The sequence below is a fragment of the Amphiprion ocellaris genome, chromosome 11 (genome assembly GCF_022539595.1).
Source record: "Amphiprion ocellaris isolate individual 3 ecotype Okinawa chromosome 11, ASM2253959v1, whole genome shotgun sequence".
In the NCBI taxonomy this organism is placed as follows: Eukaryota; Metazoa; Chordata; class Actinopteri; family Pomacentridae; genus Amphiprion; species Amphiprion ocellaris.
The window spans coordinates 7601026-7615953 of record NC_072776.1 but is presented as its reverse complement, the minus strand read 5'-3'; the positions used below and the strand labels follow the sequence as shown (position 1 = coordinate 7615953).

The 14928-nt window shown below is 39.8% G+C and overlaps 1 protein-coding gene across 1 annotated transcript in view; it reads left to right on the top strand.

The window, feature by feature from the left end:
- LOC111569969 (leukocyte cell-derived chemotaxin 1-like) overlaps positions 1-14928 on the top strand; it is a 116941-nt gene that overhangs the window by 62519 nt on the left and 39494 nt on the right. Inside the window, exon 3 of the mRNA XM_055015629.1 lies at positions 259-339. The gene's annotated coding sequence lies outside the window, so the exon portion shown is untranslated. The remainder of the gene's footprint in view (positions 1-258; positions 340-14928) is intronic.

Below are 14928 nucleotides of genomic sequence, written 5' to 3'. Positions count from 1 at the left end.
GACAGACTGTGGGTGTTTTAAGGATAATCTCTGCAAAGGACATAAGAGAATTGCTTATTCCTGTGAAAAAAACAAGGCTTATTTCACAGCTCAAATATCACAGCTGTTGGTATAACCTGCCTTCTGCAGCTATCACACTTGCCTTCAGTACCCTATCCACATCAATCTCATATCTCATATTGAAAAAGATGGACTGACATTTAGTTCACTCAGCATTTCAACAATATGACATTTGCATTTTTATTCTCACTTGACCAGATCCCGGTGACGCATGGGGCTGCTTGGTGATGCAGGTACCCAGTGAGAGTGATTCTGAGAGGAAGCTGTGTCAACATCAGGGTAAGATCAGTGTGGCCCGGTTTATTCATTTAATTCCATGTTGCCCAGGATCTAAATCAACCTTGAGTTGTCCCCGAGTTCATTTTCATTGTCTGAAACATGGCTGCTTTCCTCCTCTGGGGAGCATCAACTTTGCCTGGCCAGGGTGCAGCCTGCATAAATTGGCCATTTCTGCAGGTAAGAGATAAGGACAACAAAGGGAAACTAATTATCATTCAGTGTATGTTAAAACCTCAGGAAAAGAACTGCTATTGACAATTGTGTCTGCATTGTCACAGTCATACCATTTAATATGATCTGAACCCTGAATGAGAGGGTAGTTCATATCCATAATAAATAGGCCACATCCTAATTTGAGGCTCCAGCTGCCTTGTTCTTAAACAAGCTGACAACTCTGTCATGGATGACTTTTCCGTAATGAGACCAGTGCACCTGGCCTGGCATGAACCACCGTCTCTGCCGCTTTGTTGGCAGTAAAATCACACGGACGCGTCAGTTGTTTTCAAGACAAATTGATTTTTACTGGAGAGCACATTACTCCGTTGCTGTAAAGTCATACCTGTTGTAATTTAGGCCTACTTGTAATATCTTGGCATCCCCTTTCATGAGTTTCACTTACCACTCTGCACAAGCGTGATTAGAGGTGAGATTAAATTGTTTATCATGCTGTTTTTGCCACCGTTGCTGGTTGCACCACACTTCGAGCTGCACACCGGAATACTGATGGTGGTGAGTGGGAAAGATGATCAACACAAGTCACTGAGTTTTGCCGCAGAGTAAATGAATGCGAGAACAAGTTCTGCTCGGAACACATTTCTCCACGAGACATTTTGTAAACATGTTAATTACACACATAAAAGAGTATACAGCAGATGTTGTAAACCGTTTTGGAGGAAACAACAGCATCCTTATTAGACACAGAGAAAAAGTGAGAAGAGTTAGACTCTACAGAACAACAACAACAACAAAACGCTGGATTATAGAAATAGCGCAAGAGAGTAATAAATCAATCAGATAAGTATTAACCCCACTCCACTACTGCACTGCTATGACAAATCACTATTTCTATAGCCCACTATTATCCGTCTTTTACCTCGTAATAATGATCCATACCCCTGCATAATCCATGTGTCATGACTCCTCAGCAGAGTACCCATCTTGAAGGGAAAGTTCATTCAATTCAAGAAAAAAACCCTTTCCCCTATACTTGTAACTAGCCATGCAGAAAATTTTAGTTTTATGTGTCAAGGTTTTGAGAAGTCTGCCTCTGAAACTTCTGCACTTCAGCACCCAGCATAATACAATAAAAATTTTACTGAAACACTGAAATTCAATTCCAACGTCTCTACTTAGGGAATTAAAGAAAACTATTTTGTACAATCCACAGGACGTGCTGTGCACACTTTTAGGGGGATGTTTCCCTCGTAAAGGAAATAACAAGCAGAGGTCTGATAACCATGGCAGAGGTCTGTGGCCAGGATATTGTTTTGGGAAGCACTTCTATTGTTGCATGTAATTTCCCAATGCTTTGACCATCTAAAACAAAATTCACTTCATTGTCATTCTGTCAGGGTAGCTGCAGACATTTTGAAACGACAGCAGATAAGACCAGCGTTATCTGCATGAGGGTGTTTATTTTTGTTTAGTCAGTGTTTGTGGTGCAAACTGTGTTATTCTTAAATTAAAGGATAAGTGTGGAAATATTCTATTTTTTTTTTCCTATTGCCAACAAATGCTGCAAAAAGACCAAAACCAACAATGGACTGATCCTAAACAAACAAGTATTGTCTGGAATATAACAGGCTATGGGTTTTCTCAGTGAATGAATCGCTTCATTTGTGTACTGCACTGGACTAGCAGAGAGATGCTTGGGGTGGATGGCAGGCGTACAAAGCACAGGACTTTGACTCCGGAGAGGTTTGCATCCTGAGCCCGGTCTGTGGTTAGACTGAGGCAACAAACGCACTTTGTTTAAGGTTAGGAAGAGACTGTGTTCTCATTTAACGCTGATAATCATGCTGTGGGTCAAGTTACAGCGAACTCTTTTTGTATTAAACCAAGACTTGGATCTTTCCCCAACCTCAGCCAAGTGCTTTCAGAGTCCAAACTATACAAAAGTCTAACAATGCTGTAGTTAGTATAGGTGGAGAGTGCACTGCAGATTGGATATGTTGGCAGAAAACAGATTAAATGTGCTGTTAGTAAACATTTTACTGATATATGCAGTATTCACATTTTTTTTGTAAGTTGCCAGATACCCTAGTTAACAGCATTTCCTTTTTATGTTAATAGAAACTGTAATCCGGCAGCTTCACGTTTCCTTCAAAACATATTTGCTGTTGCAAATTAGTTGTGTACATAAATGCAATTTCATAGGAGATGGGGTTGACACTGTGGCACTGGGGTGACATGTTCCTTCATTAGGATGAACACGGGAGCTGTTGTTTATTTTTAGTCAATCCCACATACACCATCCTGCTGTCATAATTCACTGGCATACCAAATGAGCATTAATCTGCCGCTGAAAATAGTCCCCAAGAAATGCCCTATATACCAACAAGTCCTCCAACCTGAGCAGGCATGTAGGTCATTTGTCCCTACCCTCTGATACGACAGCGTGCCAGCGGCAGCAGATATGCCACAGATGAAATGTTAAAAAAAAAAAACGCAGATGAAAAATTGGTAACTCCTTTATAGCGTGACAGTGCTGCAGTGGAGGTTTTGTTGTTTTTTTAAGGTTCGTAACTGAAGCCACGACTGGGAAGATCATGTTTTGGGTTAGAATAAGTACATTGTGAAGGATACAGGACTTCTGGGTAAGATTACAGAACAGTCATGGTTAAAATAAACAATATTGACGGCAGTGCGCGTTAATGTAAAGGTGTTGTGTCAACCCATCCGTCCACCCTGATCTCCTCTCCATGTGGATATTCACGGTTGACGTTAGGCTCAGCAATATCTTCTGGGGCAGTGAACATCCTGATTATGTGTATGATGCTTAAAATGGCCCAAACCCTACTGTCTTTACCACCTGAACCTTGGAAGCAAATGTTTATTGGACTTTTGCGGCTCTATATTCTCACCTGATTTCCTCCTTTCCTCCCTTCATTATTATTACGACCACTAGAGGGCTTTGTGACTTGTACATAAACATGCCCTTGCCAAAACAATTGATGCTGTCTCACATGCGCCTGAGGTCGCTTAGCTATAAAACGTAACTATGGGTCATAATAAGCAGCTTGACCGAATAAACTATGGGGTTAGTTTTGTTTATTTTTTGATGTAGTATCTATATATGATATTGCGCATTGGCTTAGTATATAAGTGAGCTGTCAAAGTATAGAATACCTTCAGCCTTATCCTTTAAGTTCATTTTTTTTCCACTAGTGAATTGATTTCCTGCTTGTCCTAATGTAGTTTTCAAGGTACGTCTACTGGCACGTATTAAAATTCAAAGCACACAGAACTGCCAAACCTTTGTTGCATGTCATTCCCCTTACTTTATTGCTTTCCCCTTTAATTTTGCGCCTGTCTCCACTGTCACCTATAGAATAAATGCAAACATAGCAAGTCAAATGTCAAGAAGGAAAATCTTGTTCCATCGTTTCTGGCAGTAAATGAAGCTAAAAGGGTTTTGCTTTTTTAAAATTTTGTTTCTATACTTTTCCACTGGTTTTCTTTACACACACACCACGTCTACACAGGTGGCTATTACTCGTCCGTTTCTATTTACTGACAGTTGTCTTGCAGGTCTTTCACGTCCACCTTTATAGCCGAGCTGCTTGCCTCACTGTGGATATAACAAAGGGAGCCTCACATGCCTCACAAGCCTTGTTATCATGATACATGTCGAATAAATTATTTTTGTTACAGACCAGCTGTGGATTTGCATGTAAATGCAAATCCTCAAGGGTCAATGTGCCAATTCTCGAACATTTCAATTCTGAACCAGAACTCAGGAGTCAAGCCTTGCTCTCCAGAGTGTATGGGTTAAAGAGTTGATGTTTTTGCATTAGATTTTGAAAGAAACTCTCTGGGGAGCTGAGGGTGAAGACAACTCCGTGCCAGATTCTCAAAACTTTAACTCCAACTTGAAAGCATTTGGATTCTTCATGGCATCTAGTGCAGTTTTGGTTGGTGGTTGGTAATGTGGGTTTAATAAATTCTGAACCTAATCTGCATTTTTGGGGTAAGGAGCTGAGAATGTCACTGTCTGTGCAGAATGTGCCTTTTAAAGGGTTTATGCAAATATGCACCTAAAACCTCACAAATTACCTGTTCATCAATCAGTCTGGAAAACAAGCGTGTAATGCACTGCTCTGATCCAAACACAAAACACATTAGGACTGTAAAACTAACGGGTACTTCCTGGAACAGAAATTCACATTCAATTCACATCAAACGTTTGAGACTGGAATCATGAATATAATTATGAGAAACAAGAAAACAAACACCATAACCTGTGATGCATTGACAGACAATTCCTGAATTTCTGCAGCAGCAGTAAAACAAATTCAGAGTCTGAACTGTTTTGTTTGAGGGTCAGTGCTACATAAAGTCATCTCTGATACGGTCCCTCTTGCTTTTGAATCAGCCAAAGCGTCAGTCACCCAAACATTTTAAATAATTAATGTTTTACTCAGTCAAGGTTGTTGGTTTTGTTCTCCTGCACCAAGCAGATTCTTTACTTCATTATTAAGTATATCGTATCAAACTATGTAATACAATGATAAAATGCAATAAATTGTAGTCTTTTATGCATGCCTGGCTGTTGATAAGGTTTAAATGATAGATGGTAATATATGTATATAGTGACTAAACACACATGCATTATAAATATCTCAGAAAATCTATACTAATTACCATTTAATCACCCAGGTTTTATTAAGGAATCTGAAATTTGTATTACAAATTTGTCCTATAATTGTAAATAGCCTGTGCTGCAAAGACTACAGTATTACAGGCATGAGGAAGAATTATCTCCCTCCAGAAGATGCATTGATTATTCATCTCAGTAATGACCTTATGTCCTAACTTGTTAGACCTCAGTGCTCTTAAATCTACCATGTAACTTCAGAGACTCCAGTAACAATTTACTGCTCAAATTTCAGAACAAGCTTACAACAAGCGCTTGCCACTAAAAGAAAGAGTCTTTGATGATCATAGGAATATCATATGGATTTATTTTCAAGTGTGAAATTTTGATGCAGCCTTTCAACAAGACTTGCTAGCTCAATCGAAGGCATTATTTCTTCTCTCTGACGAGCTATTGCAACGTCAAAACGTGTTGTCTTCAAGCTATAAGAAGCCTGCACTAATACTTTAGGGTGCACCCTAACGAGAGGACGCCCCTGGAATTAAAAACTGAAGTGGTGCATGACATTCCACAAGACAGCTGTTGGGAACACTCTGCTGATGAAATGGCAGGAGCCCAGGACAAGAGACTGACTGAACACTGGAAACAGACAACACCAGCTGTCTGTGTATACCAGATCAAAATCAGTCATACCATTGATTGACCATTGGGATAAAGGTCATCAAACAGGAATCAGCAGACGGCTGGACTAAGATCAAGGAGGGCATCCACATCTGATGCCATGAATTGCATACTTTGGTCACATGATGAGCACTGAGAAATCTCTAGAGCATTTTTCTGATCAAGACAGAAGCAATTGAAAAGCACTTAAAAGAGGACAACAAGGCATTTTGAAGAATTGCTTTCACGTTCCTTTTATTTCTTAGTAGGGGGATAAACAAAAGAATGGTACCACTTTTATCATGTCTCTACAAAACAGTTAGCCGAGATCTGTCCACAGTTAAAATATACGTCTATCGCTAAGTAACACATTGTATCTCATTTGTTCTATCTGTGCACAAAGAAAAACTCAAATCAATGTGGTTGTAGAGGGAGTTATATCGAGCAAACATTTCTTTGTCCATTTGCCCAACATTTGTATTCAGTGCCTTTACTGGTTGCAAGGAGGTAATCACACAGTGATGATAAGACTCCAGGTAGCCAAGCAAATGTTGCAGCATGTAATTCCATGTACAAAGAACTGATTGTCATTTTTGCATTGCAACAAACAAAATATACATTGTGTTCATTTGTGAGTTTTAGACGTTTTGGTGGGCATATGGTTGGACAAATGTGGACTGACTGTTTCCTCCTGGCTTCGAATCCGCACTTGAAGTACAGACATGAGCGTATTGATCTTCTTATCGAACTCTTGGAAAGAAGTGAACACCATTTCCTATTTATTCCATTTATTTAGTCCTATTTATCTAGCGGGAGCACTGTAGCAGTGCACAGGCTCAGAATAAACTTACAAAGACTTATGAATGTTTAAATCTATTTGTATCTGTTTCCTCAAACACGGCACTGTGTATCAAAGAGCGAGTTTGAATCATGCTGCAAAAGATCCATATATTATCAAGATAAATTTAACATGTGTGCCGCTTTATTTTTGGGGACTCTTTCTAAATTTCACTGAGCAGAAACTAGTGCACCGTCTCACGAAGGTTGGGCCAGATGCCTCGTCTCACTATTAGCTCAAGTGTCCCACATACAGTGTGAGAGAATTGCTGGTTACACTGCTCTTAGGACTGGCAGAGAAGCAGCAGGTTAGAAAAAAACACCTCCCAGGAGAAATGATTCAAGGTATTGGAGAGCCGGAGAGGCGAATAAAGTGAATGCAATTTCAAAGGGGAAATAATGGAGGTCATGGTGTTTGATGTTCCTATGCTGGTCACGAAAATAACTTGGTTGATGATGGAATCAATCACACCTCCATGGCAGTGAATGTTAATGAAGAAATGTTTAGCTGTTTTTTTCCTTTTTTGCATTTTTAATAACCTGTGTTAACATCAGGCCTAGCCATCCATTGCTCTAGACAGAATGAAGCTCAGTTATCTGCAGCCGTAGCGGCTCATATCAGCTGACTGAAGCAATAATATTTGAGATGTGACGGGTGTTTCTTTTTTTTTTTAACGTGCTGTTCTTCTCTTGTGTTTTTGTTGTGATGAGTGAACACAAGGTCAAAATGGAGTTTATCCTCTGATATCACCTGCCAGTCCAGACAAGAGAAATGCTCACTCAAGGTGACATTACTTTGGTGTCTGTACTCAGCATGCCACTACATCTTTCATTTCCTGTGAGCTAAAATTTACAACTTATCCTTTGACAGGAGGAGTAAACATCTCTAATATGACCCAGGCTGTGATCTTGCCGGGTAAACAAAAGAAAACCTGCCTCAGCCTCTATGATCTTTGAGAATCCCAAAGAAAACAGTAAACACAACATTTTTTTTGTTTTTATGTATTTAAAATATGAGCCTTAAGCCCTTGAAAAATGACTGTAAAGGGTATTAAAGACTCAGTAAAATACATTTATTATAACCGATTTCTGATGTTGACAATGACTAAATTTTCTCTGTGCAAGATTACTGGAAGGTGAGAGCCACAGAACGAACAGTGCTTACATAATTAGATGGAAATAAGTGATAATAGATAGTTACAATAGCAGTGAGATTTGGGAGAGCTCATGACATTTTCTTATTCTTTGAGCAGAGGCACTTTATCTCAGGCTCGGAAAGTTATTTAGTATGCAATGGATCAATCACCGTCCTCAAAAAGTCATTTAAATTAACTTTGTGGGCAGATATCTATCCAGCAAAAAGGCCAACGGAGGCAAAGGACTATCAGAAAATTAAAAAGGACATAACATTTTTTCATGTGAAATTGAAATGGAACAAAACTGAGCAAAGCATGACTACATAAACATTCCAAGATGTTCCCTGACAGACTGTCTTTTTCTTTTTTTTCACGGTCTTTGGATGTTTTTCTTTTCACAAATTTAAACAATGAGGAGCAGAGTTTTTCTCACACGGAGGGCTCATCATCCTCTCCCTGACAACACTCTCAGCCTTTTTATTGACACCCGCACCAGCAGTTTGGTGATTGTGTCCAAGTATGCCACTGATACGGTAGTCGTCAAAACCATGACAGCCAAATTCATTTTTCAGTGAAACACTGTCCAACTTATTAATACTTAATAAGAACGGAGGGTAAAACCCCTGCACTGAGTCTGGCTCAGTCTCTCCTTTTTAAATTAAGAGGAGTCCGAAGTGAATGTTTGATTCTGCCTAAATAAAAATAAGCCAGTGTCTGTGCAGTGCATGTCTAATTGCAGATGAAGCATCAAATTAAAATGTCAGAGACTGGTTGAGGAAGCAGTGGCTGCAGAGTCTTAGTGTTTAAATTTATGTTTGAGATTATGCCATTTTCAAGGAAGGTGTAATTTGTGCAGCAGTATTACCAGAGCAACACCATGTTATTAGTTTCGACAATTCTCGGTCATGTTAATGTCGGAGAGGAAGGAAGGCTGCATGCCACCTAGTGGGATGTGAATAACCCATATATCTCACCACCAATTAGTATTAGTGTGTACTGTAAAGTGACAGGAAACTAATTCATAAATACTGTAGCAACACGAAAGAGGAGGGAAGCCATCCACAGAAGAAAAATAAACTGTCAGTCCCGTACAGATAGGGGAACATCAACGGAGCCTTTCCAATTACTTCAAGGTTAACTGTGAACCACTAATAACTTCAGGGAACCGAAGAAACAAAACATTGTTAGCTAATTACATAAGCAAGTCATTTAGACTGATTGATGCAACATATTATTCTGCCCTCTCTCTCCCCCTCTCTCTCCCTAATTTTCTCCTCCATACAGCAGAGAACAGCTTAAAAGCTGCGTTTCCTTTGGCAGCTGTCTCCATGACGGCCCGCACTGACACAATGAGACACTCTCCCCGCTCAGCAGTAAACCACAATCAACTGGTGAACAACTGGCACAGATTTATCATCATCAGCTCGCGACCAAAGCTGCATGTGTGAGCTGACACAGTCTGCAGATAGAGAACTGCAGGCAGTGCCATTACTGTTTAAGACAGAGGTCAGCTGCTTTGGTCCTGAGGTGTAAAAAGCAGCAGCCATTTCATGTGTACGTTTAATCAGCGATGAACTAATTTAATATGCCTCTGGTTGTGAGGCTGATGAGATGAAACATTCTGTTTTTGGATTAGCTGCCCTGCAACAAAGAGGCTTACAGGGAGATCAATTGTGCTGCTTCTTGTTTTGCCACTGATGCAGCATTGTATATTTTCTGTATGATCATGCACTATTTGTTTGTATAAAGACGGCTAATAACACTTCACCCTGGATACAAGTCCAACTGGGATTTGAGCTTGTGTTTTATATTATTATAAATATTCTCACAAGGAATGCTAATTAGTTACCCCCTCTGTCTCTATTGAGTTGTGAATATGATTTACACTTAAAGCAAGAAAAAAAGAAAAGAAAGAATATTAGCTTTGTGTGGGTTTGGTTCTTGGCTCTGTTTGAGATAAAGATAAAAGAGCAGAATATGAAATTCATGACACTGAATTACTCGTAGATGTGCTTCAGCTGAAAATGAGCACTCAGTGATCTGATTGCTGAAGCCCCTCAAAACGTACTCATCCTTTGTTTGTTCATCAGACTTGAATGCAACACATCCATCGCCCTCCACATGATGCCACGCCGGACCGAGCTGTTTAAATCATAAATAATAAACTGATAGCCCTCGACAAAATTATGTAAACAGAACAATAGTGCTGTTTGCTGAACTTGCCACTAAAAGCCCGAGCCATACAATGAAGGTAGCTCTCTGAAACAGCGGCGAGAACGTACAAGTACTGGCACATTATTGCAGCAATGCGTGATGTTACTGCTTCCTATGATGCTCAGTAGAATTCCATTAAAAGCTGATCTTTTGTAAAAGCATAGCAGGAGCCCATGAATTACACTGCATTGCTTTTGCAGAGAAAGATCTTTCTAGTTTCAACCAACCAGTCAGAGCAGCAATACATTAAGCATGCTATTTACTTTATTACATTCTGTTTTTCAGATTACATCTCAGCCAGATTGCTGTATATAAAACTGTGGCCCATAAGTGTAAATGATGTTTGGGCAGCCTGTAATTTTTTGAAGTTCCATAGCATGATGTTTCCCCCTAGTGGTATAAGAACTAAAATAGAACAGACAGACAATGGTGCTGCTATTCAGAGCTGCCATAGGCTACTGTATCTGCTGCTACACCTACAGTGAGGGTGTATCCGAGTTTACTCCACTGATGTGAACTCTTTTTCTGCCTGGCAGTGTTCATAAAACAAAATATATAAGTGATGCTTGACTTTAAATGAGAATATTTATACGACGTGCCTGACAGAACCATCTGCTCTTCAATTTAAATAAAGTTAAGCAACTAATGAATTCCGGCCAAATCCCTCTCATCCAGTTCCTGTTTTGAATGCTTATAAGTTGAGGAGATGTCGACAATAGCAACGTATAGAACAGCCATGATTGATGAGGCAACTGAAATGGATAGATGCCCTTTTGCATCATATCATCAGGCAACATTTCCTTTTAAGATGGGTTCTTTTTACTGCCTCTAATCTCTTTGTCATCTGACGGCAGAGATATGAAAGAAAATCCAACAGAAACTATAGCGAATCATTAAAATCAGATTACTGCATTCAAACCAGCACAGATATCTACAGAGAATGTCACAATGCACCACAATGTTCATTTTTTAAATCTTTATCAAAGTCACACTTGCATCCATATATGCAGAGAGACCAGCTGCGTGCATTAAATACATAATTGTTGTATGTGAACGTTAGGCGTCTTGACATGATTTTAAATGCCTTGTCCTCGCTGAAATTATGGACAGACAAAACTGTGACATGCAACTTGCAAAAATCCCGTCCGTCACTGCATTTTTCACACCACAGATAAATATAGTTAACATCACACTATAATGTGCTTTTAACACATTTCACTGCTCGAACAAGAAGAACTGCAATGTGTTAATATATTTTATAACAGCATCGCTAGCGACACTAACCTTAAACACAACACATACCGGCTGCATTCTGCTAGCACACACTGTCATGCTAGACGACCTTTCTCCACAGCTCATATAAACCTCCCAGATAAACAAGACGCTTATTATGAGACAAACTCAGCAAGCTATCCGTATTGTTGATGCATGTTTTTGAATGTTTTGTTTGAATAAAAACAACACATCTTGCAATTTACACAAACCATGTTTTATATGAGGGCATTTAACCTAACCTGAGATTTCAGAATAATCTAAAGCAGTATAACACAGCAAAAGTCATATGGGACAAGGGGACAGCTGTACAAATGCGAAACAAAACAGTTTGGCGTTAAAAAGAATACCTTGAACTAATTAAAACTGAGGTGTAAAGGAGCTTGTGGAGGAAATGGCAGCAGAGCAACTGAAGGCAGCACCCTGTGATGACAGTCTGAGCCTCTGGCAGGCCTGACACAGTGGGCAGTGGGCATTTGGTGGTTGTGATCCAGACTCAGGACCCAGACCAGCACTTGAACAGCTTTGTATTATCACAGGCACTAGCATATGGCACCGTTTTGCACAGAGAGAAAATAATGTTCTCGGCTCCAATTAGAGTATGAGGATTCAAATATTTCCTGAATGATTCAAGGCTCTATAAACAAAGGGAGTGTGTCCTTGATGTGTGAATTTGAGGTTGATGGCCACGTACGGAAGTGACCCTGGCCACGACACTCAAGTCCAAGTTGCTACTGACAGCAGCTGATATGCTTGTATGGCAGCTCTGTGTGTGAATGAGTGAATGAGAAACACATTGTAAAGTGCTTTGTCAAACCGAGCCAAGGTTATATAGGGTTGCTTTCACTTTCTTGTTGAAATTGAAATTATAAGATTGATATCGCTGCTATATCTGTCCATTCAGTATGAAGCTACAGCCAGGTAGCTTAGCTTAGCATAAAGACTGGAAATAGAGGCGAAACAGCTAGCCGGGTTCTCACATCCACCTGTACTTCTGAACAACAAGTCAATTATTTATAATGTGTAAAGGACTATTTCTTGTAGTACAGCAACCTCATGGAGTCTCGAAGTAAACCTCAAAAAGCCAGGCTAGTTGTTTCCCCCCAGTTTCAACTCTTGATGCTCCGCTACGTTAAACAGCTGCCGGATCCTGCTTTGTACTGTATTGATCTTCTCGTCTAACTCTCAGCAAGAAAGCAAATAAGTGTATTTCCAAAGATATCACACTATTCCTATAATGCCTGCACCGCCCCGGATAATGATTCATTAATCTAAAGTCTGTTTGCCAGTGATAAAACTGAACCCAAAATGCAATCCAGTGTTTATGAGTTTCATTGTCATAGCTTCATGCATATGATGAAATGACAGCAGGTCCTCGCAGTGGATGTGTTTTATCTACAGCACTGTGTTCATAGAATTTAATTACAGTGGGATGAAAAATCCTCAGTGATAACATCCCACAGTTTGGTAGAAATTGCTGTATTTTGCATTTGCCCCCGCCACTCACACACGCCACGTCTCATGTTTTAACCGCCTTTGATATAACTTATAAATGATGCAGATGACATCTTAATGGTAAATGAACGTAAACAAAACTTCTGCTTCTAGACAAGCTGTCAAGTGGAAAACAAATGGTGTCGTCTTTATTTATTTATTTGCTTCTTTAACGCCAGCCCTCAATTCAAAGCATCCAAAAGTCAATATCCACACTTGGCAGTTCAGACAAAGATGAAGATGAGATCTGAGGAGTACAAAACATTGCGTTGTGGGACGGGCCTCAAGCGCCAAATGACATCGATTCAGAAGGGCTCCATCTTTACATGTGGTACACTGGGGAATTATGTCTCAACGTTGAGACGCTAAGAGGCCATAACAACATAATCACAGTCATACAGTAAGCGATTTGTCAAAAATAAACTCAACAGCACAGGTGCGGAGGCTAGAAGTGACGTGTGGAAATCTGACTCATTTGTCAGCGGACTGCTGATGAGCTGAAAACCGGCTCTAAAACACTTGCTTTCTATTACCTGGGGAGATTTCAAATGTGCTGGGAGAGTTGTTGTATGACATTCGTGTGAAGTCCATTTGGAAATAAATGAATGTGGTGTATTTCAGCCATTGCTTTTCAAACAGACACATATTTTGTACCAAACTGTGTGCATGAATATACCTTGTGGCATAAATTGTCAGGTCAGTGCACAACTTATTTGACCTACAAGGAGCACATAAAGCAATGATGGAGAGAAACCATATTGTATTGATTGATAAATGCATTTTCCCTCTGTGTAAAATTGGCTATCTGTCAGACTAGTGCACATCACTGGGGGCACAAATATGACCTTCTTTCTTATTGCTTGTCTTTTGTACTGCACGGCCTTGAATCCTCAAGTTAATAATTTAGCAATTTCCAAACTGCGGTGACTTTGCAGAATAAACGTATTATATAAAAAAGGCGGTCAGGACAGCTTGAAAAAAGGAGCTGGTTTGAACATTGTCCTCTGTTCATGAGGCATATTGTGGTACACTGTGAGAACTCTGTTTAGTGCTTCACAGTTATGTAAAAAGGCATCTAATCCACTCCATTCCAGCTTTTATCACAGCTATCAAAAACTAAAAAAGCAGGTATTTATGCTCATGCAAATGAGGACCGCTCTTAGCCCCTGTTTCCTGCAGATGAGTAGAACGCAGGAAAAAAAATAATGGCCCAATCTGTCGTCAGATTCTACTGATAGCTCTTCTCCTGCGGCCGTTTCGGGAACAATTTGTTTTGTCTTAAGGATTGTCCCTTGCATGGCTATTATGTAAGTTGTACATAATAGCCCCCTACTCCTGTCTCATCTACTTTCATTCATCAAACTCTCATTTAAATTGACCTTAAAAATAATGAGGACAGAATATGGTGGCAAACATGCACATGAGCATATGAAAATCAACAGCTATTGGATATAGTTTCACATGCATATCTCCAGTTAACCTTTCAGCTGCATAACTCAGGAGCAACTTTTGAAAATGCTGATGAAAAGCAATATTAATGCAGGGCTATATATTTGAAGTTGTTGATGAAAACCCATGCTCTTCCCCACGGACGTGGTCCCTTGATTGAGAGATGTATTTAATAGATTTTTTTCTTGCATAATTTAGTTTCAGACTTTCTGGGCTCCTGCAACTGTGTGTCCTGGATTTACTTTCATATAGACTTCAGTTACGGCTCTATTGAAGGAGATGCAAGTAAAAGCTTTAAGGCTGAAAATAGTCTAGATGTTAAATCATATGTGTGCCACGACTACACGTGAGAGATCAACAACTGTTAACTAGAATTCAGGCCGATGTTTGTCACCCGAGCTGCTTATGGTTTTAAAACTCATCAATGCCTCATCAATAAATCATTTGGGACCAGAGACAGTTTGCTCTTGCCCCACATACACACATGGTTGAATTCAACTTCATAATGGCAACCAGTTCTGCAAATGCGGGAGTAAAACTATGCAAGTGCCTTATCAATGCCAGTGAAATGATGATGAAACTGTGTTTGTGTAGATTTTGTGCCACTTTTTGGGCTAGAACTGATGGATTTATACACAGGGGCGGAACATTTGCCCCTCGTAGCAACGAATGACAGAAGGAATTTGTCAAGCGATGTAGTACATGTTATAC